At 33.1% G+C, this 23063-nt stretch overlaps 1 non-coding gene across 1 annotated transcript; it reads left to right on the plus strand.

Moving 5' to 3' along the window:
- Positions 1-22695: 22695 nt before the first annotated feature.
- On the plus strand, positions 22696-22777 carry Trnas-aga (transfer RNA serine (anticodon AGA)). The gene has a single exon. It is a non-coding gene; the product is annotated as a tRNA-Ser (tRNA).
- Positions 22778-23063: the final 286 nt, after the last annotated feature.

The raw sequence follows: 23063 nt of genomic DNA on the forward strand, positions 1-23063 counted from the left end.
ACCATGCTAATTCTTTGTTTAGTTTATGTTTTTGGAATGCGTTAAGAAACCTTGTGAATTGCAACTGTTTTTTTTCTCCAGAATGTTCACAGTTTCATTGCGAGCAAGGGCCACCCGAATTCGATCTTAACGTCAAGGTGCAGTCCTCGTTATCGGAATGTTTCTGACAATCGTCTGGGTCCTCTATTCAAGAATGTGCATACAGATCGGTTTGCCAGTTTATTCTATGGACAGGCAAAGACAAGTTCTACTCGAACAAATTACGTATATAACGTCCATGAACGAGCTGAATAGCATACTCGACTCGTCCGCTAGCAGCGGTAAAACTTTTACTGGAAAACCCCTTCGAAAATTTAATACCAATAATATTACATTTAGAAACAAACGGTACCCAGACCTACAGGCGGATTCTGGTAAAACGTTGCAAGAAATGGGCGGTCCTTACCTCGATATTTTCTCCGCCATCTGAAGCTGTTCGCCGTTTCCTGTATATGAAGAATGTGTGTGTTGTAATTGTGGTTGACACAAATAAGGCAGTAGGGTATGTGTTGGCAACAACAATAATTTTTCAAAACATAATATTTTTGAGTGAGAGTGACCAAAACAAAATTAATTCGAAGTTTGTTGAGAACCTGCCGTGGCGAAGTTTTGGGCGAAAAAACGTCGGATATTTATATGCAATCGCCCACGGTGCTCAAGTCATTTGGGATTTCGATGACGACAATATGCTTAAGTTTTGGATCGATGGAGCAAGTCCATCCGACATATTGTGGATAGAAAACTTCTCCAATCTCAAACTAGGTAAATCAAATTACATTCCAATGTCTTTAGTTACTCCAGGAATATGTTCGGCATCCACTGGAAGTGCACAGCTATTTAATCCGTACCCCATACTAGGGGCCCCTAGCAACATATGTTGGCCAATGGCCACGCGGGTTCCATCTTACACTTATACGTAAGTCCTCTGATCAAGTTCACTTAAAGTTGAACCTAGTTGTGGAAAACATAGAAAATACAGTAAATAACATTGGTGGTCTTCATTCTCTTGCCGACCATACACCATACGTGGACGCATTGTACAGGTTAATACAGGGATCACCATTTACATTCAAGCGCCCAGCAAAAGGTTCTGACACGAAACCTATACATTTGCTATGCAAAGGAGTGTACACTCCGTTTAACGCACAGGCCACTCTGCATTTCAGAAATGCGTTTTTAGCTCTGTATTGACCAGTAACAGTTCCTGGCCGCATTTCGGATATTTGGAGAAGTTACCTAGCACAAGCTTTACTTTCTCTTCACAACATAACCATTGCATTCTTTCCAAGACCAATCGTGGATCAGGACCAAAATTATCATTCCTTACTCGCCGACTTAGATTCAGAATTCGCTTTGTATACTCAGACTAATGCTTTGGTAGCGCTCTTAGACGAATGGCGAGTAAACAAGACTATTGCCTGTGACAGCGAGTTGCGTTCATTGGAGGACTTATTTGAGGAATTGCATATAGAAACGTACGAACGGGGATTTATTGAGATTGAAGACGTATTGCATATTCAAAATTGGATAGTAGCCTTTGGATCAGTTCGTTTAAATTCTATAACTAAAGAAAGAAGGAATGCAAAGCAATACAAACAAGTTGATGGAAATATGATTGACCGCGAAATAATAAATATAGATGTGGGTAAACCAATTATTGTATCAAAAAGTGCCGCACCGGATGAGTGCAAACCTATAAAGAATCGGGCAACTTAAGTAACATTTTGGACCAGTGATGTACGCGACGGGACACGGCTTGACTCGCCCTCGCTGTTGGCATCACTGGGGCAGTGGTTTGTTGTCGCAGTATTCAAAAGAGGTGTTGGGCCATATCCGGCGGTATTCGACCGTCCGGGATTCATCGTCCACGAGAGGATTTCCAACGAAATTGACAGTTATAGAATTAACACTCAGACCACCGATGATTTCATGAACAAGAACTTTAAGTTTTATGAAAATGACTTGCTTTTTAAAAATACAGACGCTTTCTTTTGTTCATTTTACGCAGCTATGTGTCAGGTTTGGATGCCTTTGAATAAAACTAAATCCATAGCAATAGTAGCAATTCATAGATATAACTTAGGGAGGTGTTCTGTAGAAAGTTAGACTAAGCTCAATGAACAGCTGTGGGAACTGTTTAAGCAGAACAACGACCCAGTCAGATTAAATCACAGACATATTATTGCTGGTGCCAGTCGTTACGACTATGAATATTTAAAGCATTACACAGGGTTAAAGAATACGATACAACTTATTATCAGTTTCAGCGGATTTTACACTGATAGTAATAAATTCAACACTACTTAACCAGAGATATTATTTTTATCATTGGGTGAGATGTTTGCTAATATCACAGTAAATGTCGTTGAACTACGTAAGAAATATCCAAGATTTCAGCTTAGTGACCTTGTTAAGCACAAAGCCATCATATATGTGCCTTACTCTGTAACGTCTTTCAAACTGACTAAGTTTTATACGCTGAATTTCCACTATTCATGCCCAGTGCAAAATACTTCAAAACCAACGGCAATTTTGGATCTGATCGTACTAGCACCACGGCACCTTACTGCGACAACGACCTTGACCTTTGGTTGAAGATGGCAAGTCATCCATCCAGTCCACACTCTTACAATCCTAACGGCGAATGTGCTCAAGACCTGGAAGCTGAGATGTACTGGCTACAGTAGACCTGGAAGCAGAGATGTACTGGTTACAGTTCACAAGACCTGGAAGCTGAGATGTACTGGCTACAGTTCACAAGACCTGGAAGCTGAGATGTACTGGCTACAGTTCACAAGACCTTGAAGCTGAGATTTACTGGCTACAGTTCAGCGACTTTTATGATTGGCCACATATACAATACTTTGCTGATGGTAGCGATCTTAATATAAAATTACAGACTGCTGACTCTCTTGCCACACATAAGTCGATGAAAGTGCAGAATGAAATTCGAAAACAGCAGCTCCTTCAGCAATGGTGCAATTTATACCACATATCAAGAAAATATAATTAAATTGTGTGATTCAATTACGTGTAACACAAATATATTCTTCAATACCACACACATATAATTGTTTTATTTAAAGCTGCGTAACGAAATCTATTGTAACAATAGATCAAAACCCACAAAAACAACAACAATTTACACGTTTTATTTTATAATTTCAAATTCAATTGAAACGATCGAGGAAAAACAATCACACTTGTTAGTTACACAATGTGGTGAAATAATTATATGAAAGACGGTGAAAGTGTTTTGTGCATTTTGTCCATGTTTTTTCTCAATAAAACTAAATTTAAAAGTACCTTACACATGGGTAATTTCATCCGTATAAGTACCTCGTAAGTGTCACTGTATATTTTGTTTTTCGTTCTGCTTCTTGTTCAAGAATCGTGACGTGTCTTGTTCTAATCGATTTCGTCAGGTATGATACACGTGATGCCCTTTGTCTAATTTATGATCTAATTTGTATCTCTCCCATTTCTTTTCAGTTAAACCAGTTTCCTGAATTGAACTGGGGTGATGTTCTATTTTTTTCTTTCAAATTTTAGTTCAGGCTTCAAGAGCGTCGCCGTAACTAATTGTGTGGTTGATCGGTCACTGGTGCTAAATTCTAAACTATTGGTGTTTAATATATTGTAACGAATTCATGCGATCCTAAAGAGATCAATATGTGAAGTGTTTTAACAAAACAATTTTCCATGTTTGAATCATAATAATATTGCGTATTTAAACGTAGGTGTTTTTTTTAAATTAATTCTAGGCTAAATGTTAGGTTTTGCATGCCTATCTACCTGTGGTGGCCCTGAAATAGTAACAAGGCGTTAAACAAATTAATAAGCACTTTAATAAACCAATTGTTGAATAATTTGCTCTTACCGTTTCATGGCGGTGAGCCCATTTTAATGATTTTGTTCAAATATTATTTTCATGCACTGTATAGTTAATTGACCTTAATAAAATGTTAGCGAATGAAACAATATCGTTTTCTCAACATTAATGGAATTTAAAGCTCCATACCCTCTACAAACGATTTTAGCGTTTTACGATGAAATTTCAAAATAATTTCCACATAAAATTTAGTTGTATCCAGCCGACCAAAAGTCTCTTATAACTTTTACAATTTCAGCAAGACAACGATTGCTGAAGATAGGTATATTATATTCGCGTTCTTTTCATGTCCTTCATATGCCTGATAAATTGACTGTAACGTAAAGCAACGGTCACAAGTCTTGTAAAAGTTTGTGAGAGAAAAAGAAGCTTATAAAATATGGCGCCTTACGTCGTATCCTCGTTATACTCGTATCGTTTAAAGGGAGAATATACGATTTTTATATGTGTTAAATTGAAATATATTGATGAAATATTTCCAACAACACAAAATAGGCAAGCAAAATTATACATTAAAGACGAATTTCATAAAATGCAGCAAAGACAAATTAGCGACCCGGGCCGATTGTGACGAAGATATTTTGTACATATTTCCCTACAATAACCGAAGCATACGTCTTTTTATTAGGATTGCAGTAAGTGTTCGTTTGTCGTATGAATAGATATTGTTGCAGGAAATTAAAATGATCCGTAAAACTAAATTTAGATTCACCTCGTACATGCATGATATACATGCTGGCGAAATCGACTGTACAGACATTTTCGATTTCAGAATTAAATATCTGGCTTATTTCGCATTTTTCGACACATATTCTTCTTAACTTTTATTTTAATTTATATTGAAATATATGTTATAAGTTGCTTACACGTTTTATATAAATTCAGCAATATTTGACAAAACCGTATAATCTCCCTTTAAATACTTGGAATTACTCGCACATGTTAAAGCCACACAATTTTTTGGGCATAATAAATACAATGTATACATGTATAATTATATGATCATACAACATAGTGATTGTACAAAGCAATAAAGTTCAGACATGTTATACAAGATATGCTAATATATATACTTTTTTTGGTTTCCATAAAAATTATTTTAAAAAAAAAATACAAAAAAAATCTGGGCTTATATTTTTTTCTTTGGTTGTTTGTGATATGTGTTGTTTTTTTTAAAAAGAGAAAAGAAAAGAACAACAGAAGAATAGTTATGAAAAATGATGAGTTGTATAAAGTGGGAAGAAAGCATACTGGACTTGTGTGTTTTGTTGTATATTCACAATGATCTTATAACATTGAAAAAAAATTACAAAATTTTTTTAGAAAGATAAACTAACATTAGAGTGAAATGTATATAAGTGGACAAACATTATGAGAATTTTATCCGATTCCATTTTTGTTCAAAGATTTGTAATGTGTCATTACTGAGGGCTATTTCTTTCTCAATCTGGATTTTAAGTTTAAGACTATGGACAGAACAATTAAAATTTGGTATTTGTTTTTTGTACTTCATGTTAAAGATAAAATATTTCATCAATATAAGAATTAAATTCACAACATTATTACAGTCTATTGATTTCAATGAGTAAATTCCGAAACTTACATTTAAGAGAGATAGTTTAACGTTTAGTAGCTGTTGTTCAAGAAAAGATACTAATTGACTCCAAATAGGCTGGATGTGTTTGAACTCCCAAAAAAGATGTTCTATAGTTTCGATGTTTTCACCGCAGAAGTCACACAGATTTGAGTTAGATAATTTGCATTTAAAGAGATATTTATTTGTAGCTATAATTCTATGGATGTATTTATATTGAAAATTTCTCAGTGTGCTTTCAATAGTTGCTTTATATGGCATGGTAAATATGTGTTTCCAATTAAGTTCACGTTCTCCGAAAAGGACTTGCCATTTATTTTGGGTATTGGAGTTTTTTGTAGGGTTTTTAATTTGTAATGTGTAAAATATTTTATTCGTTTTGTTTTTTCTTCCAAGTATGTTTTCTACGAATGTTGTTTTAGTACATGGTGTATTATTTGTATTGATTTCAGATTTAATACGTATGGGTATGCTTTTGATTAGTGTGTAGTACTTCAGAAAATTATTAAAAGGTATTCCGTATATGTAGCATATATCATTAAAAGAGTAGAAATCCTTAATTCTCATATAATTAATAGTCATATAATTGGTCGACATATTTAATGCTTCGTTCAAACCAATCTTTATAGAAAAACGTCTTATTGTTTGAAGTTATGTCTTTATTGTTCCATAAAATAGTTTTACTGCTGGTTTGGGTTTCTAGGTTATGAGTGACATTACTCCACGCTGATAGAACATCAGACATAAATATGTTTTCGTTTGCAATTTCATGTAAGATAGTATTGCTGATGTTACATTCAAAGAGTAAGAGTCACCATATTTTTTAGGATTTTCTGGTAGAATAATTTCCATTCACTCGTATTGGTATTATCTAGGTATCTTTTAATTCAGCTGAATTTGATTGCATTCTAGAATGAGTCAATGTTCGTTAATTGAATACCTCCATTTTCTACAGATTGAATTAACTGAGTTCGTTTTATTTTATCAGGCTTACCGTCCTATATGAAATTAAGTATTGCTGATTTTATATCGTTATTAACATCATTTGGTGGATTTGGGAGAACTGTTACTACATAAATTAATTTAGGAAGTGCAAACGTTTTCAATACTGTGTTTTTTCCGATTAGTGTAAGTTTACGGTGATGCCATGATTTTAAGCAGTTTTTTAAATTCTGTAATTTAGGTAGTATGTTTTAAAGAACTGTATCATTTTCATTATTTGTGAAAGTAATTCCTAACGTTGTGGCTTCATCGGATGTCCAATTAAATTTCATTTCTGTTTTATATTGGACATTACTTTGTTTTAATTTACCTACTCGTAGCACAGTACATGCACTTATGTTTAGTTTAAGACCCGATGTCATTCCGTAAAGGGTTAGCGACTCTGTTAGGTTATGGAAAGAATCGTACTTGCCGTTTAAAAAATAAGTTGCATCGTCAGCAAATAGGGACTGTTTGATTTCTTCGTCAGGTTCTAGTGATATGCCTTTTATGTGTTTATTTGATTGGATGTGATGCAATAGATACTCGATGCAAATTATAAATAGCGATGATGAGAGTGGACATCCTTGTCGAACCCCTCGTTCGATGTTAAAACTGTTTGAAAAGAAGCCATTGTTAATGATTATACTGTTAATATCGGTATAGAATAGTTTGACCCATTAAATGAGACTTTCACCAAAGTTCATATTTTCTAAGCAAGAAAACATAAATGAATCATCAAGCGAATCGAATGCCTTTTCAAAGTCTGCAAAGAATATTAGACCAGGATTATTTGAATTGTTGAAATAGTTTATGCATTCTTTGATAAGACGAACGTTTTCACCAATGTAATGTCCTTTTATGAAACCAGTTTGAGATTTTGAAATGATTGATGGTAATGTTTTTTTATTCTGTTTGCTATACTTTTAGTTGCAATTCTATAATCATTGTTTAGTAAACTAATCGGGCGCCAGTTTGATAAGGATTCTAAGTTTTTTCCAGGTTTTGGAATAAGTGATATAATACCTTGTTCTTGTAGCGTAGTTAAGTTTTCGTTGTTAAATGAATAGTTACGTGAATTAATAAGATGTGTTTTTATATCATTCCAGAATATTTTATAAAATTCGATTGTGATGCCATCAGATCCTGGGCTTTTGTTATTTTGCATTTCTTTTAGGGCTAATCCACATTCATATTCATTAAGCAATCCGTCGCGCAGTTGTTTTTTCTCCTGGTTTAAAGCGTGATGTGTATTTTTAAAAAGGTGTTATTTTCAACATTTTTTTCGTTTATAGAGGGTTTCGAAAAATAAACGTTGTTCTTCTAGTATTTGAGTCCTGTTTGTTATATCTTTGCCATTGACTTCTAATTTGTGTACAGTTTTTTGTTCACTTCTACGTTTTTCAATGTTTGCGAAATATTTTGTATTTTTTTCATTGTGTTCAACATGCTGTGCACGCGCTCTTAGTATTATTCCATTGAGATGTGTATGATAGATTCCATGTAATATTTGTTTTTTTTAATGTTAATTCATTTTCAATGTCGGTGGTATCATTTTTGTTTGTTTGGTGCAATTGTTTTTAAAGTGTTTCAATGGTTTTGATGGTTTAAGTTTCGAGTTTGTGTGTTTCTTTTTGTTTAAATGATGTGTATCAAATTGTTGTGTTACGTATATTTCTTTTAATTACTTCCCATAACTTGTTTGGGTTTGCATCTTTATTATTTTGAACTGTATTTAATATTTCCTGTTTTATTTGTGTTTGATATTGTGTATCTAATAAGATGCTGTTGTTAATTTTAAAGTATCCTGGGCCTCTTTCAGGTTGTATATTGTGCAGTTCAAGTTCAACTAGAGAGTGGTCAGTCATAAATCCTGGTTTTATGTTACATGTGTCAATAATGTTGCAAAGAGATTCAGATATTAAAAAATAGTCTAATCTGCAAAATATTGTTGGTTTTGTGTTTGAGTGCCACGTGAATTTGCTTTCGTTTGGGTATACTGTACGCCAGATATCTATCAGATTGTAGTTTTCAATTATGTTATTTAAATTGTTTCTATTTTAAGGATGAGTATAAAGGTTTCCATTCTTTTTATCCAATAATGGGTTCAGGACAGTATTGAAATCACCACCGATTATAATATTTTTATCTTGGTTATTAATTATAAAGGATTGTTATGTTTCGTAAAATGTGGAATCGTCCATGTTAGGACCGTAGACGTTGATTAATGTTATTTGTGTTTCGTGTATTTTGATATATATGCTTGCTTGTCTGCAAATTATTATTTCCTTAAAGTTATCGACTGTGCCCCCTTTATTATTTTTTTATCAGAAAGGCAATGCCTTGTTTATTATTATGTTGTCCACTGAGATAGATGTCTCCGTCCCATTCATCTTTCAAGGTTTGTGCTAAAGTAATTGTCAAGTGACTTTCTTGTAATAGGCATATACTATATTTTTTCTCGTCTAACCATTTGAAGATTTTTATGCGTTTGTCTTTATTGTTAAGCCCTTTTATATTCAAAGTACGTAATTTAATCATTTAATGAGGTGTAGGGTGATGCAAACTTGTGTGTGCTTGTCCAGTTAGTTTCTATTTTTAAACATATCGAGTTGGTTTCTATTATAAGACACAAGATGTCCATACAAATAAACAAAAATAGAAAACAAAAATTAGGGATACAAAAAGATGAATATTTCTTAGCAATGAAGAAGTAAAAAGAAATAATCACAAGAATGAGAAAAAAACGACTGGTCTCCAATAGAGACATACAAAAAAGCATAAGCATAATCTACATATAGTGGAAGGAAACAAAAAAACAACACAATAAGTTAAGAAGAAAATAAAAGTAAAAAAGACAAAATGTGTAACGGTAGCTTGGCTAAACATTACAAAGATAAAGAGACATATGCAATCAGTAAATAGTTAATTTCAGAATTATTTTTCGAAAAGTTATGTTTAATTAAGTATTGTTTGTACTATTTGTTAGAACAGATATCAATCAATATAATGTTATTAAAATTTATTAAGTTGATTTAGTTTTGAACTAACAACATGTATTAGATTTTTGTCGTCTCATTCGCCCTTTTTTTAAAATGCAGATATAAGCTTCTACAATGTTATTAAGAAATGAATAACTTTTTATTTATTTATAAAAAAATCTTATAAGCTTAGAAGCTTATACAAGGTTATTAAGAAAATAATAACGGTGTTTAATTTATATAAAACAAAAACACTAAATGTACTACTGTTAGAATTCTTATGGAAGATGATTGTTATTTTCATGTGATAATAAGTGCATAACACTAACGTATAATTGACATAAACTATTTACAGAGTTCTACATGTAATAGTTGCATTTACTAAAACATCTATTATGCGCTTGTTACATGCGTAAGATGGTGTATCAAAGTACAATGCTAACACTATCGTATATGAAGAATATACATTTTGGATTATATGCACACAGAAATTCATGCAATACATGTACTATTAGTACTTCATCTCTTCATTTAAATATATTATCAGATAAACACGTACGAAAACAAACACAAGTTTGATACGCATTTCATTTGAAATACCATATATAATACATAGTTTCATTGATTACAACCCTTACACATAAAAGCCACATTATATTTTAGATTGGTAGCAGTAAAGGTACACATGCCATTTTATTAATGACTTGTTAAACAGTATTGTTATGTGGCATAAAAATATAAGGAAGCTAAAACACAGACATAAGTTTGCTTTATAAGTCAGTCACTATGATAAAATATTAATATAAATAGTTTTATTTTCATATGATCTACAACCATAATGCATACATTACAACGTGGATTTTTAGTTGCGTAAGTGTAATAAGAGCACACGTACATGCTTTTTACTAAAGAGTAACATGTATGTAATTTTTAACCTTTATTAAGCAGTTAGATCAGGAGCATAAGATGTAGATACATGCTTTGTTTTGATTAGATAGTATGAGCAGATATTAGTCCTACTTTGTAGAATCTGTGTAGTTATAAAAATTTACAAGAGAAAGCAAACATTTGACAACCCTGTTATTTTTGCAGGAGTACTCTTGAATTAACACTTACATTTGTTTTGATTTTCAGGTATCGGTATTATTATTACTCTTACAGAAAAAAAGGGTTTGACAAGCGTGATATTTTGTTCTTACCAAATGACACTAATCTATATAGGAAAAACAAGGTAGAACTCGGAAGGACAATAATACTGAATAGGACAGTGTAATTGTATTTAACATCCACATTTCACTCAACACTGTATAAAAGGCTTCATAGGAAAGCGAAAATGAAGCAAGAGTTTGAAAGAAGTAAGAGGAAAAAGCTTACTAAAAGTATTGAATGAAAATAGGTAGATGATATTAGGTTATCCACTTCTTATACCTACAAAAACATGACTAGTTTCACATTAACAAATATAATGAACAATCTTTGCATTGTAGTTATCTAAGTTCATAAATTTAACATCTTTACACTGAAGATATCAAAGTGCATAAATTATTAATTATTCAGTCCTTAAGATATCAAGGCGCATAAATTATTAATTATTCAGTAACACTGACTGTTCAGGGGCATTGCGTTAAAAATTACAGTGGATGGATTTATTTCTATTTTAAAACATGAACAAAAACCCATTACTGGTATTATATAAAAGCGTCATCCTGAATTACGTATAGGATATATAACAAAGTACTATGATTGAGCTTTCTCCTATGTATTTTGTGGTTTTGACGTTGTCTCATGATGCATGCATAAAAGCATGTCAAAAAATAATATTTTACTGCTATCATGCATAAAGGATAAAATACACCTAGGATTTTATGTACACACAAAAAGTGCATTTGGATATTTAACTCACAAAATTGCAATAACAGTATTTGAGGACATTTGGAAAAAAGCAAAATTATGCTAGAGCGATAACATTTTTTTTACACGCATTGTTAAAGGTATCAGTACATGTGCAAATGCTAACTGCTTAACATAAAAAAATATTAATTAGTTGCATAGCATCTGCATGTACACAAAAATAGCATACAAATGTTATTACAAATTGTTTTATAAGTTTTATAAGTATTATGAGAACCATGAATCTGAACTTCAGACTGCTTACACTACATCTGTATCGTTAGGCTTATGTGCTTATTCACATACATTCTAAATAGTAACCCTTTCGTTTACAAGGGACGTAACTGAGTTGAATGAAAATTACAAATGCATGTGCGTAGCTGGAAAATTAAAGAAATTTGAAATTAAGAGGGAGTGTTTTATTTTTCAATAGCGCGTAATCGTAATTTATATGGTTTCTCAATGTATATTGATATTGTTTAAGTAGATGTAAATTACAAGAGATAAGGGCTGAACCATGACACCATGGGAGCCAACACTATACATTGATCTTTTATATACATATCACAGATAATGCATTAGGGCAATTTAGAGTAATAGATTATCTATACACAGTTTTAACAAGCTAGATTCTATTAATTATTTATTCGAGGTGACTCTTGATTTTGCTCGAGCGGGAATTTCGACGCTTTCGGAATATGACTTTTTCGGCCACGGCTTGTCTAAACAGTCTTTTAATTCTGAGTAGTTTATTTGATTGGCATGCTCATTTCCTTTAAACAGCGCGAAGATTTTTCCCTCGAATGACCATACCCTTTGGACGGCGCTAGGTTGCTTGAGACGGACGGACGCCAGTACTTCTGCGTTTAGTTTTGTGAGATCTTCGTTCACAAAGATGCCAGACCCTTTGAATTGTTTTGCATTACGGAGAATGTCTATCTTGGTTTGTCGTCTGACTAATCTTACGAAAACAGGCCGATTCGTATTGGGTTTATATTTTCCAAGCCTGTGGGCTATGTTTATATCACTGGGGTGAATGGAGATACCCAGGTGTGCATTTACGAGTGAGATGACTTTATTTGTCACCGCCACCGATGATTGACGGTCCTGATCTTCTGGAACACCGGCAATTTTAACGTTATTTCGGCGACTATATTGCTCGGTGTTATTCGCAAACTCTTCGTAATTTATTGAATCACCGGCTTTCTTGTTTTCTAGGTTAGAATTTTGTTGTTTGAGATCTTCAATTTGTTTGGTTTTTGTTGCGTTTTCCTGTTTAAGTAATTCAATTTCCCGCTTTTGTTAAAAAACGTCGCTTTCAAGAATTTCAAGGCGACGAATGACGTTTACAAGACGCTTTTCTTTTAATTGTTCAACTGTTTCCTTAATCATGTCTTTTATGATGGTTGAGTCGTCTTTTGTGAGAACGCGGGATAATTTGTCGCTTATTTCATCAAGGCGTTTTTCAATAGTTTTTTTTCACTTGAATTGCTAGTTTCATGTTGGATATTTGTTACAAATGTGGTCACTGTTTTCTGCTTTTTCGATCCTGGTTTTGATTTGCTTTTTGAATTTTAAGCATTACTGTTATTTTTGCTTGTAGTTTCACTTTTCTCAAACACTGACGTTTCTAGCAAGCTTGTGTTTGTAGACGTTTCGCTTGCAGTAGACGAAAGCGTCCGCTTTCCTGCGTTCATTTTCAATTACTTGAGCGTCTTTAAATGAGAGAAAAGTAGGCATATGTTTATGATTAACGGTAAATGTCGCTGCTTATACAAGTTTGATTGCAGGGTAAATTTCACAAATATTGCCTCTTCATGCGTGACGATTAATCAGTCAGGTAGAGCGTGACGGATGAACGGTACTGTCTAACCCGCTCGAACCGCTCAAACCGGCCCTGAATATTTAGGCACAAAAATACCCCACCCGGTGTTTTTAGCGTAAAAAAAAAACGTCAGTCAGTTTATCAAAATACTTATTTTGTTTAACGTAATTTTATACGTACATTTTTTTTAGGTTAGTCCGTTATATTTACACTTATTTCACACTTTTCGCACTTCAAATCCGACTGATTGCACATGTTATTTAAAAAAAATAGAACACTACATTTTATTGTTTGCTGTATACACCGGAACCGGATATATCTCCTCAAACATATTTTATCTATGCCAATTATCTGGTGGTTATAAGGTAGAAATCCGTCTTTTTGCGCTTTAAAACTTAAAAATAATTGCGTTTGTCGAAATGGACGTATACGTCTAGAAATCCTACTTTCGGTTTTAAAAGCGGTACCTTTTGAAAAATAATTAATTACTTGCTAACAAGGCTATAGATTCAATTTTATCTGTGCCAACTTGAATATATCTGATGGATGCAATGTAGAAATCCGTCTTTTTTCGCTTTAAAACTTATAAATAATCGCGTTTGTCGAAATGGAATTAGGAAAAAGCATATAGATATTGTACATATTTCATTTGAATAGTATTATACAGGAATTTTCATTAGATTTGTGAAATTAGTTTCGTGAGAGAGTTCCTAACATATTAATGCTTAGTGAGAGAGTTTGTACATTTTCGATGTGAGATTGATATTTGTAATCGAACTATTACTTCAAAAAATACTTATAACTTATTAATTATACCGGTAAATAATGATTTAATTAAACGATGCAAAAATGACTATATCATTCAATATAATGCCATTAGTTCGACAAACTTTGTGTCAATCACGAGCTAAAAAACTGACGCTCAAGAATAGCATCCAATGAAAAAGGAAAAACATGTTACTGGTTCATATTAATTAAGTCGGGTCTATGTTATTAATGAAATATTTACACTAAGACGCCTGTTTAGTTCAGATTCATTCGTGGTTTTAATAAGCTGAATAAACATATATATATACATACTCGGTGTATTATAATAATACATATTCAAAACGCGGTAGCGTTGTTATGAGTAAAAATACAAATAGTAATAAAAAATGGAGTTATTCTCATTTTCTTGTCTGTATTCCATTAAGGTTACGCATGCGCAATTAATTTCCTTCTATATTACACATAAAATAGTTGAAAATCGATCCATTTTTACCATGATCAAGCGATTAGCCACTATATCATCATACATCATTGGAAAGATAAATGCATAATCTTTATTTTTAAATGCATGTCATTAAATTCTATGCGTTGTAACTCAAAATATTCACTTTAGAATAGGCACACCGGTTTTGAAAGCTCTGGAGGCGGCCATTTTGGGCTCAAATAAAAAGACCTACTTTCAATGCCGTGAACCATCAACAGAAAAAGTAGAGCACACAAATGGCTTTTTTTCTTATTGCGTACAAATAAATTTTGATACCATATTCAATTTGATACCAAAACATATCATTTGCAATGTATTTTACAAATCCTAGGCAGCATGCACGGAACAATGTGTGCTAAGTATCAAGTTGACTGCATGTTACCCTGCAAACAGGAGTTCCGGTTTGGGGTTTTGTGACCTTAAGCGTATCCTTTTCACTTGTGTAGTTCACCTTGAACGGCAGTAACCGGTATATAAACTGTAATTTGAGACACAACGCCACCATTAATTAAAAAACGATATATTTTGCAAGTTTAGTGTAATATTCAAAAGTGATGAGTCACTTGATGTTTTTCCCATTATACAAAAAAATGCTACAGTTCGCGGGACTCATACCCAATGTCAGATTGTCTGAGAATGTGATAATCGACCAAACCCTTACAAATCGAATACATGGTGTTTGGTCAACGTTGGTCCAACGTAAAACCGACGTTACGTCGATTGATGGCGGGTGAAGGTTGAACAGATGTCATGCGATTGCTGGGTAATCACTGATCCTTCCCCGTTCCTAGAGACAGGCCAATTGAGAGACGGGTTAACACCTTTTTCCACAACACATTATAGCACACAAACGCGCAAAAATCATTAACATGCAATCAGACCTAATGTAATAGTTTTCACATTCAAATACATCGTTCCACACAGAAAACATATTTTCAAAGTTAGCCATTTCATGTAAGGTTTTCACAATGTGAATGTCCGCTTTACCATGACAACATTTTATATCTAGCACCCAAGAGCCACGACACGGGCAGAGTCAAGTATCAATCTTTCGTGTATTCTTGAACAATAACAGTAAATTGTTTGGTTAAGGCATTATGGCTCGGCATCGGTCTCCTCAATCGATATCAACAGTTCAGGAATCTACATTAGCAGACTTTATTGTTGGAAAAGATTAATTCTCAGAGACAATGGAACTGGCAAAGATGTGGTTGGCATAAACTAGGTCCCCCTTTCCAATAGCTGAAGATAACGTAAATTTCTTCGGACGCTCATAAATTATTGAGTTGTTGTGGGATGGGTGACTCTGTACTCAGGTTAATTATTGCAACCGTTCACCTTCGTGAAAAGACATTTTTTAATGTATGAATCTAATATAAGATGAATATAATCTTGCCCGTGACACCGAGTTGATGTAAGCATTGATTGCACCATCCAAAGTGAATGCGGCATATCGTAACTCGTATTTTAGAAATGAAGTCGACGATTACATGAGTGGTTAGAAAATATTACCGAATCAATGTTATTTATGTCCGGTTTTAATTCAATACATTTTTGACTTATTAACATGTGTTGATTGGTCACCATCAAATACTCGAGACCAAATCAGGAAACATCTACATAAGGGATATGCCTCGTATCTTGGGAATGTCCATTCTTCTCTTTGCATAGATCTGACATTTCGTTGCCTGACTGGATGTTCTATTGCTTAAGAGTGGCTGTTGATATCAAGTATGACTGTTTAAAATGGTCAGTGAACTTGGAAGCTTTCCACTTCAAATGGTTGACATGTGTTGTTTGCTTTTATTATTATATTACTATAACTTCGTTATATAAATGAACTATATATAATATAGTATAATATAAAAAGCTGAGTAAACTACGAGATCATCCCGATAACATTTGTCATATTTTTATGTTATTTTTGGTTTCCATTATTTCGTAAAATTATTCAATAATGAGATTTGTGAATGTTTACTTTTGAATAAATACATATATGTGCGCTGTGATGTGAGACATGTGAAACATAATAAAGACTGGTTCTGTTCTATAATTGGCAAAATACGTTTCCCTTTATACGTAATCACTAGCCAATATCGGGTGGAACGTCTTACCCAGTGATCGTTGCTAAGATTTGCTTGTTGCCGCGATGGGTATTGGACGACTGTGTTATACGTGAACAAGCTGGAGTGTTTTGTGACGTCCACAACCGTAATCGTTTCATACTTAATAGCGCGGTTCAGTATTGGTTGCGCCATGGATCACAGTTCGGACACTGATGGCGAGGAACATCATGGCGAGGTTTTAAGGTATATTGCAGTTGTGTGCAGACATTACATTTTGAGAAAATATACAATGGATAAATAGTATAAGCTTGCAATAAATGATGACAAATATTAAATAATAAGATAGGACTTGAAATAATCGAAATGTTCACTTGTATATACTTTTTAATCCTTGTTATTAGTTTTATTACTTAAATACGTATGCTACATTTTGTGTTACATTTTGTTGTTTTATTATGTACTTTTTATTCTCTGTTTTATTAATACGCTTTTGGTATTTCCTTAGTGTCGTGTTTTGTTTTGTTTTATTCACGTGATGCGCTTATTTGTAATATGAACTTTTAGTATTGTTTTCAATTACGTTGTTACTTAGTTATAAAAGTTCTGTTTCCGTTTCAGTCATTTTCATCTCTGGAGTCTGGTACCGACTATGGTCATTATGATGACCGCGTTTTTGTTGGGATCAGTCGGTAATGGATTTATAATTTACGCTGTTGTGAAAAAGAAGATTGGAACTACGTATCTGAATCCAGTGCTTATTGCAATATCTTTGAAAAATGCAACTACCATTACAATTTGTATTCCTATTGCATTGACGATGTTACTGGAAACGTCAACAATAACGTTTGTCATTTGTGTCGTGCAGGAAACTTTGACATTTTTCTCTATTTTTTCTGGATGTTTTCTACCGGCACTTCAAACCATTATTCAATGTGAACACGTTATTAAACGCAATAGAGATTACGCACTGGGACGTAAAATAAAATACCTAATAGTGTTTGTTTTTCTGATCTCCTTTCTTTTGGCCCTCCAGTCAAATTACGTCGTCGATGAACACGGCTGTCATTTGTGGACGAAAATTGTCGATAAGGTCGTTATGAATAACTTGTATAGTGTCATCATATCAGCCTGTTTGTCGATAGTTATGATGGTGACGTGTTTCATACTTATTTATCGTCATGTCTCATTAAACCATTTTCAAAACGCACGGCCAACCGAAGGTAAGGTTTGTAAACCGTTCGATTGACGAATTCAACTTTATTTTGATGTGCCAACTTCTAATGGGGATGCGGGTGAGGGGGTCAAATTTGCTTTCATCTACACTTACATCCGTTCTTACACCGGATGTTTATGTCGATAAAAACTGATGCTATAGTAACGAGACATTTCAGATATGAATTCCGCAACAGGGAATGAAGTTAAGCTTTTTTGACCTTACTGGAGTTATGGCCTCTTAATCGCAAAATTTGACATGTCATCCTCAAGAAAGGACTACTTCCATGTTGATAATGCTTTAAATTGAGTAACTAGATTTGTATCGATGTGTACGTACATATAAGAGCCCAGAACGAAATTGTAGTAATTGAAAACAATAAGTGAAATGGTTTGGCACATGTACGAAAATACATTAATAGTTTAATGTTCTAATCGTTTATATTGCTTTAATGCATCGATACTGTTTAGACAATTACATTATTGAAATTACATATTAAATATATTTCTACGTTTATGGTAAGTGCTAAGCTTGTCAATACTTGTTTTTACATTGTCTGTGGTTATTTCAGTTTCAGAAGGCATCAGAACGAAGGTATCCAGACGCTCAACTGCCATCTTGAAGCCCATGTTTTGCATTGTGATATCAAACGTTCTTACGGTGTTACCATGGATACTGCTGTTCTCTATAACCATTTACGATGAAGAAAGCAATTTGAAGTACGCTGAACTACGTATCCTGACAATATCAATCATGTACAGTCAAGTGATTGCAGATCCGGTTTTATTTATAGCGTTTTCAACGAAAGGCCGCGCTGCATTACGTCACATTATATGCTGCAAAACAAGGGTTCAACCGGTATCAAATATATCGGTTATTACTAGTCAAGTGGTAGATACTACATTTGTTTCCAACTTTTAATTTAAGAAATAAGAACTATTGTATCAAGATATGTCTAGCATGTAAAGTTGTATACCTGTCAGAATAGTTTAAATATTCTGTTATTGTTTGTTGGTGATTGGATATAAGTAAAGGTGAACTATTTTAACTGCGTTTAATTTTGCTCTTTTTTAAGGCTATTTGCACAAAAGTTCTCACTGTTTATTTATATACTGAAAAGGAGGAGCTACTTCGGAATTAAGAGCATAAAACAAATACTCATGATGTATTTATAATCTGCCCATACTTGAAATAACATCACTAACTTTCAAAACATCAACTGCTGGTTTTTGAAAATATTAAACATGCATTTATTAATAATAAAGAAGCTAATGTCGACATCTAATACATGAACATTTGATGAAAGTGTTATATACAACATAAAGGATCCACTTAAATAAACCTCAAACGCATATTTAATCATGACTAGCATCATTAAGAAAACTTGCTTCATTATCAAAGGGCTGTTTGATAAGTGACGTATTTTGTTGCAACCACAATTGTAAATGTCGTGTAGCCTTCATAGCTTTAATAGTTCAGACAATATGGATGTTCAATTGTCTTTTAAGTACATTCAAATATGCGAATAGATAAATATTTTTTTTTTAGAATGGTTACCGAATGTCAAATACAATTCACGTTGTATTGCGTAAATAAGGGTACCTATAAACCTTTGTTTATAGGTTATCACCTTAACTACTAAATCCGTGTTGAAGATAATGTGTATGTTTTCTTTATTAGCATCTTTAACGTCATAAAAGCGTCATTTTTTCCATGCAACTTCTTCTCTGTGGTCGTATTGACGAATAATAACATGCCAAACAAAGTCAATCATATTCAAAAATTTCATTTATACATATACATTCAAGACATTAAAATATTGTATCTCGCTTTATCTTTGTCTGCACAGGCCGAAACGTGATTTTTTTTGCCACGCGAACGCTTCTTGTTTTCTCGCAATGTGCATGTTTCAACGATTTACTGGAATCGTCTTCCCTTATGATTGCCAGCATAACAATAAGTCATGTGCATGTGAATCTCACTGTTCTGCATCACTTTGTCGTATTTTATTATATGAAATAGTTTGTGCTATACAATGTTCATAATTTTAATTTGCCTAAACTTTTTAAAGCAAACTAATGTTTAGCATGCTTTTACAAATTTGACATATAATTTCAGCACTTTTCTGTTCAGTTGTTTAGTAAGGAACATTATGCAACACATAAATTTAACTTAGATTTTGTTCACGCGATTTTGCTGATGTTTCCGATTATTGCTTTAATAAGTATGGGTTTACAAGAGGTTGATATTGTCGGGATATTTTATTAAAACTGCACTGAATGTTGTAACAGCGATTCATTTCCTGCGCTCAAAGGAATAAATAGTTGTACACGCTACGCGTTTCTTATAAACAGCTCTCAATGGCCGTTGTGTTTGACAATACATGTACTAAATCCTCTACGTTTAAGTAGTTGGACAATAGCTCTTTATGCTGTTTATTACAATCGATATAATATCAATACTGAAGAACGAGATAGCAGAACGTTGACACCTTCAGTAAGTGTCTTTACAATTTGTGACATTCAACATTTATGTATTTGCTTGCAAGTCGTTAAAACTGTTCTTAGTTCGTTATTTTATGGGGGAAAAATCCCTGAAACAAGTACTTGAACTTAAACTATTAGCTTACCTGAGAACAAAATTTTCATTGTAAGCAATTGTGGTAGGTGGCTATCCGACATCCGTCGTCATTTGTCGTCCGTCTTGGTTCGTGTGTCTTTTATACCAAGATGTTCATTGGCTGACCCTTTTCACAGTGTTCTGATCGTTTTGGACTAGTATTTACCAAGTGTCTAAGGAAAAAACTTAATTTTAATTTTGCCTTCTTATGTCGTCTTTTGTCTTATACGTCTTATGTTCGCCGTTTTTCCTTAAAAGTTAAAGAATATATACCGGTACACCTGACTTAAATTCACAGAAATCGCCTTAAAAATGGTGTCGTAGCGGACGTGTTTTAGTGGGTTTTCGATGATTTTCAACAAAATGTATCATACAAAAATATTTTCTTTATCGTTTAATTTCACTGTGAATACAGACGTATATGGGAACTCAATCGACATTAAAATTCGATTTTGAAACAAATAAGTTATCATTCGTCGTTGGTTTTAATGCTTACAATAATAATTTGAGTTTCGTTATCATTCAGCGTCATTTCTTTCGATGCATCATAATTCACCTAATGAAAAGAATATGATTTTAGGGTGACATTTGCAGCATTTGTACTTGCGACTGTTATATGTTTACATATTTGACATTGTGGTTACATGTAAGCTGTATCGCATGCCAGATTGCGTTTGATTTTCCCTTGGCACTGAACGAATGTGTGTTTCATCTTGAAAACAGAGTAATAAATGATTGCCTTGTTCAGCATCGCCCGATGTTTTGTAAATAGAGCAGATGTTTTTGGTCAACTACACAACGCTTTACTCGTTAAACGCCAACATTTGAAAACGTAGGTTTTTTTTATTTGTTTAGGACAGGATAACCCATCGAAAAGTTCCAACAAACAACATGAACAATAGTAAAAACACTATCGACAAAAATACTTATTTCACTAAGATATGTTGCCATGTCTAGCATTCAAATTCATGAAGGGGACATTCATGAGATTTCTCAACCTACACTAAAGTGTTTGTGTAATTACACAAGTAAAAGAAACATAACTTTTTTTCGTTCAACAATAAGTCTTCAAACAACACGTCAACGGATGGAGACTCTATCAACATAGCTAGATATCCCTCACATTTATTCTTTATTTATATGTAACATACAAGCGTTTCTTTATAATAGTCAAGTGCTCTAATTCAGGTGAAGTCATTATTCCAGTGATTTTTGTTTACGTTACGAACGAGAATCTCTTGATGACAAACAAATCTAATCTGTGTTTAATAGCAATTCTTTAATTCAAAACTTTCATTAAAAACTTAATGAAAATACAACCAAATGAGGAAAAGAATGTTTTACTGCATTTCAAACTCTTACTTTAACTTAAATAATCCAAATGTATCAATATTCCATACATTTTAAAATGATATTTGTCCTATTCAAGAAATTTGATAAATTGCATAGTGAAGCAGAGGACTGCACTTGTGTAAAACAGCACTTGTATTGCCAATGACTTTGGTCAGTCATGCAAATAGTAAATACTATTTCAATGTGTATGGAACCATGGGCTTTGTGTGGTTCATTTTGCTGAATGCGAATAAGCAAATTGTACATGGATATCAACGGAATTAAACAATTATTTGAAGGTTTATCGTGTATAATTAAAAAAATCATCAGTTCTGAAATTTTGCTGTTCGTTTTTTATTTAACCGGAATTAGGTCAATGGAAGATACAAACATGTAAGCGATCAGTGCTAAAATTAGCTTCTAAAATTGACAATTTGAAAACTTCAAACATCTCTAAAATCGCAAGGCTAAGCGATTAAATAAAGGCTTAAAAGGCAAAAATAAAGTATAAACATGAAGGAGAAATGAACAATTTCAAAGAGCATAAGTTCTGTAACCATCAGGCTGTATTTTCCTTAAGTCAAGTGACCTGTACAATACATGCATCATAGCATAAAAGGATAAACGCATGGGTCACTGATTTGGATCTGCTTGAATAACAAGCCAAGACTTAAATTTATAATGGAATTTTTCACTTAATTTACTCATTTAAACAAAACATTAAAACTTTTTGATCGTATAAACTGTAAAAATAAATGATATTAATTGTATTTAATTGTAATTGAACATGTAATTGTATTTTATTTTAAATAAAAAGTACAACACCAATTCAAGAACCCCATTTAAAGATCTAAAATGGTTGATTTTCGAACAGCGTTATCACTATTTCCCTTCAGTAATTGTTTTTAAGGTAGCTCATCTGTAATGATTTCCCGCAATTTCTTTGACAATTGAAGAGCCTTTTTACCTGTTTACTAACGGATATCTAATTTAAGCAGGTACTTATGTTAAGTTGTCGTGGCCGAGTGCTTAAGGCGATAGACTAGAAATCTTTTGGGATCTTCCCGCGCAGGTTCGAATCCTGCCGACAACGCATACTTTTTGCCACGCTTTTATTTCTTTTCTAACGTAACTTGATTTAATATAGTATATTATCTATGTTTATTGTTAAATAGGTTGCAATTTTATGCACATTCTTCAATTTTTAAAATGAAAACAACGTTATGGCTAAATTTGGTGATTTACTTCTGAAAATACGAATCATGCATATTGTTGTTTTTTTATTTCAAAAAGTAAACCGTTAATCTGTCTATTTCTTTGTATTTTTTGCTGTATAAAGTGTATCTATAAAAACTTTGTTCAAAATATTACTTAAATAA

This window comes from Dreissena polymorpha, chromosome 1 (assembly GCF_020536995.1).
Source record: "Dreissena polymorpha isolate Duluth1 chromosome 1, UMN_Dpol_1.0, whole genome shotgun sequence".
Lineage (NCBI taxonomy): Eukaryota > Metazoa > Mollusca > Bivalvia > Myida > Dreissenidae > Dreissena > Dreissena polymorpha.